A 5,178-nucleotide genomic window follows, 5' to 3' on the forward strand; every position below is an offset into this window, starting at 1 on the left:
TAAGGGCAGGAGGTTTCCGGTCTGCAATGGCTGGAGGCCTTCCATTTTCTGCAAAGAACTAGATGCACCTAATTCCACAGAACACCCAATCTTGCACCCTTCAGTGCACGCGGAATTATGCCGTCTGGACCAAGCCTAAAGATGAGAGGGTGTGGCGTAGGCTCTACAAATTTATATTTTTTTGGTCCGGACGCAATTTGTTGCATTACTGTGGGGTACGAGGATTGGGCAGTCAAGTAGACCGCTCGGCGTTGGTTTACTCAAATCAAATCCCTTTCGGCCGTCTGTTGTATGGATCGCCAACACGTGGTACGACGAGTCTGTTCCGTACATCCGACGATCCCCGTCGGACTTCCGTGAGGCGAGATATCGCTGTCGGCCCCTGTCCGGGATTGATCATTTGATTGAGCTGCCGAGGGCCTATGCCAAGTTGACCATTTTGCCCTCCTTTCCATCAACCTGCCCCATTCAAATTTGGGGTGTGCAATGGATGGACCAACCATGGCACCTGCTGGTTTGGATGCACATCGTGGTACGGATGTATGTTAAGAAAAATTTGATGATTTTTCGTAAAATGTGCATTTCTTAGCTGGCACATGCTAAACAAAAATATGATCTATAAGAATTATTTATAAAAAGCGACAATATTTTCTTTTGGCTTTGTGATGGATGAATCAACTATGGCAAGCATGGATGCACATCATGGTGCGAATGCGTGCTGTACGAAATTTGATGATCCCCCATAAATTGTGCGCTTCTTAGCTGGCACACACTAGACAAGAGCATGATCCATAAGAATTGTTTATAAATATGATAACATTGGCAGACATCTTTTTTTTCAACTTTAGCGGTAATGTATCATATATTTTGTTATAGCAATGATTTGTCTTTGTTTTTAATTTTTGACGGAATAAAGATGAAGAATGGAGAGAACAATTAATTGTGGCATTAGTTCCAACGACACAAAGCTATCATATTGCATATTTCATATTGACTAATAATCTCTAGCTGATGTATGGGTGACATCTAGCATTATATGCTAACTACTATAGCATAAAAAACCCTAATATAGGATAGTTTGCATTTAAATGATTTTATCTAGCCCAATCATTGCTAGGTTTAAAATTTGCTTCAATTTATTTTTCAACATATCCTACCTCTATTTTTTTCTATATAGTGTTCTTGTTGCTGCTTAATACAGTAGCCTTAATGTCAGAACTTGTCAAATTTGCCTCCTAGAGAACTACATGGAGGAGGCTCCTCTATGGTGTTAGGCTTTTAAAAGTCCTGCAGTTAATATTGGAAAAGCTTCATCCCTCTCATTGTTGGCATCATTAGTGATTTTGTCATTAGATTTCTTCTTTTGTGCCTACACGTATAGTAGTCGAGGTATCTTTAGGAAAGTAATATGTATAACAACCATTACCATAGGTGAATGGAGCATGTTTGAATATAAGAGGCTAAAATTTGCTTGTAAAACTACTCAACCTTCGAATAATCTATAATTCATTAGTTCTACTTTACCATATTAAGTTATTAGCATCTCTACCCAAATCTTATAATGAAGGTTTAAGTCTAAAAATTGTAGATCTTTAGATCTATTAGAGAATTTCTCTGAGGTTGATTTTGTGAGCATATTCTGGTTCTACCTTAAATTAGCACCATCTAAGCAATGGAAAGAAATCCACATGAAAAAAATAATACTTACATAGTTTTTTGAAGTTTCTATGATCATTTTAAGAAAATATTTGAAGACAGATTCACATAATCGCATTATACCTATGAGAGGATAGAGTTCTAGTTTAATTAATTTGGACTTTATTTTAAATGAATAAGTCATCCATTTAAATTCTTAAAAAAACTAGCCAATGGGGCTCAAATTAGTTAATCTGCACCTTATTCAAGATTTGAACTTAGATGATGGCATTCTAGCCATATTTTTTAAACAAAACTATTTAATAAAATAATTTTTTTCTAGCCAACTAGAGAGTTTCGTACATAAGAATTAACCCTCTTCCTTATTCGAGTGTAAATTTTATTCGAGCACATGTAATGGTGGAGTTTGATCTCTCCTCCTTTCTCTTGTCAAAGAAAAATAGAAAAAAAAATAAGAGGAAAATTGTCAAACAAATTAAAAGGTCCAATTGCTGCATTTGAGAGCTGCATGTTAAACAAACAAAAGTGGTAATTACCAAAACACGCAAGTGTATTTGGTGTAATCCTTGTAAAGTGTATCTTTGCTGCCTTCCATTATATTGGTGTTCATTGGGTGGCTTAGCCTCCCCTTCAAGAGAGAGAGAGAGAGAGAGAGAGAGAGAGAGAGAGAGAGAGATTAGAATCTACTTCAGGCCATGATATACGCCTTGTTTAGAAAGAAATGATAAGCCATAAGAGAGCCAACGCTAGGGAATTATTTGACCATTAACGCTGGAAAAAGCCAACGCTTGGGATTGGCCCAACATGAGAAGCAGGAGAAATAAGTCTTTTCATTTTGTTTCTCTCTCCCCTTAGACAAGTAGTAGTACATGGCCAAAAGCTTATTATTATGGATGGTGCTGAAAGCGGTCTGCTTTCTCGATGGAACTACATATCCTTATTGTCTCCGAAAAGAAATTGCTGTCCAAATCACCCGAGGATAGCAAGAAATTCGGGTATTTGCCCTCAGGAAGCACAACTTCTTAGAAGCAGGAAATTCGCCCCCCCAAAGGTTTCCTCTCCGGCCTCAGCCTTGATCCGGCATTCCAGGCCAGTCCTCGCACGCGTACATCGAGCTCAGCACAGTATTACATTGTCCCCTGAGACAGATGGCTCCCACTAGGGATGTTCAAAAGATCATGGCACATAAAAAACCAGGTGGAGAGCTCTCCATCTGTACTAATAATCGTATCAAGTTCCCTCGAAACTTGAAGTGCTTGAGAACTGTCCAAATCTCTTAAGAGAGATATTATATCCGGAGTACGATATTGGTCCCATCCCACGTGGGCACGATTCCTTATGTCACTAACTAGGTGGCTCGTCGCCTGAATGAGTTCCTTCAGACCCCTCGGGCAAAGCCAAGAGCTCGGATCTCTATTCCAAAGTGGTTGCCGATAAAATTATATATACTGCATGCTTGGTGCCCCGAATTAGGAGTTTGGCCAAGTGTCAATCATCGACGTATCATTCAACACCTCGGCCCTGGAAGAATGGTGGCCTTTGTTATATTTTTCTGGTGGGGAAAGGTGTTTTTGTTGTTAAAAAGTGACAACGCTCTGCCCACCCGCGTAGGAGACCCAAGCCTGTCGTCCACCAAAGAATGGTGCTGCAAAGGCCGGGAGCTTTTCCTCATGTGAGCCATCCAAACGGCGGACCCACCCGAATACGCCTCGCTCATTGGTGGCATCCACGGCCGACGTGGTGCACGCTGTAGGCAATAATTTCTCGTGGACGTGACATCCAAATGGTGCTGACATGGCATAAATATTTTGATACAATTTGCATGAATAAATGTGATACATGAGAAGTAAAGCTAGGTAACGCAGGATTCCCGTACCAGAAAAAGTTACACGGTCGTCGTGGAAGCCATGGGGCTTCATTCGTTGCCAAAACTCTCACACTTGAAAGTTGCACAGCATCCACTTAGCTTTATTATATTAAATTTTTATGTCAGTTTTTGCAATTTTTTGTCCATGATGTTTGCCTATAGCTGTCGACCAATTACATACTGACTTTTTTAGACAAAAAGAGACTTGAGTAATACCATAAAGCTAGTATTTTTGGATAAAATCTAGTATTAAAATAGATCCAATCAAAACCTAAACAAGAGAAAATATGAGGATATCCGTGCTAAGTATGCGAAAGACTCATGTCTCAACCTTTCATACTTCTCATGTCTATCTGAAGAATAACCAAGTTGTGGATCTTCTTAAAAACTAAGTGATGTGGTTCTATTTATAGCGTCAAACAGACTACGCTAGCTTTAAAGGAAAAGTATTTTAGGTATCAATTTCTCACATCACCAAACCTTCCTTGGCTTTAGGAACAGCTGGAAATAGATTATATTTGGGTTGAATATTGACATGTCTATTTTTATTAGCGGCTATAAATAGAAACACAAAATAGTGCAACAATAATAAACTTTATGTTTATATTTGCTCTAGATGAATGCTAAAAGGAAGTATATGCTAGTTATTACCATATTAGTCGTAAATTTAGTCATACCCATATTTGTTTTAAAGTGGGCATGTATATATGAAAAGGTTATTAGCTTCATAGGTAAATTAGATATTTTGAGATATGTTCGGCAACTAAAATCCAGTGATATATAATCATGAAATATGAAGGAAAAATAAATGAACCCTCGTTTAATTATTGGAATATAGTTGGTGAAAGGTTGTGCATGAGTGCATTTAAAAATATAGGTATATGAAAATTAATACAAATAAAAGCATAAGGATGAGAACCATTTTTTCAGCTTTGATCTTGAGTGCTAATTTAACAACACTTTGGAAAGGTGAAAAACAGTCCTGAATCTCTATTTGGAAAGCAAACGTAAACTCAGGTATTTAAATATGCATACATATATTAAATATTTATCAAAATAGCTTCACTTAAACTAGGAAAACCCAAACAAAAATATAGAGAAAAAAATTAAGGCTAAAAGATACTTGAAATTTTTTTATGAACTAAAAATTAGTTTATAGCAAAAAATAACATATCAATAAACATCTCCCAAGGACAGCATGGGATGTTTTGGTCCTAAGCATCATACCCTCTATTCAATCTTAGTTTAACAATTTATATATTCCTGCTTTTCTCTTTTTCTCAGCATGGTAATTTTTTATAGCAATATCCAAAGTTAGAATCCTTCTATCGAACAGCAAGCCCTTGGGTTTGAGATGTCACCCAACTCGAATATATAGCAGTTGTTGGCTTATTGTTCATTGGGTGAAAATAAAGTCTCATCTCTTTTACCAATAGCAAATTAAGGAAAAAAAAAGAAAAAGATGTTTAGGTGGCTCAGTTTAGGATTGATGCACGGGTGTAATGAGCATGGGGAGAGATCGATGTATCCAGTCCCAACTTACATCTTAGAGAAGGATAATAATTCAAGAAGATAAAGTTTGGTGAGAAGGATTAAACACTATCGCGGCGAGAAAACATATTAAGCCACATAGAGAGAGGGATTTTTATATCAGT

Source organism: Phoenix dactylifera, chromosome 8 (assembly GCF_009389715.1).
Source record: "Phoenix dactylifera cultivar Barhee BC4 chromosome 8, palm_55x_up_171113_PBpolish2nd_filt_p, whole genome shotgun sequence".
In the NCBI taxonomy this organism is placed as follows: domain Eukaryota; kingdom Viridiplantae; phylum Streptophyta; class Magnoliopsida; order Arecales; family Arecaceae; genus Phoenix; species Phoenix dactylifera.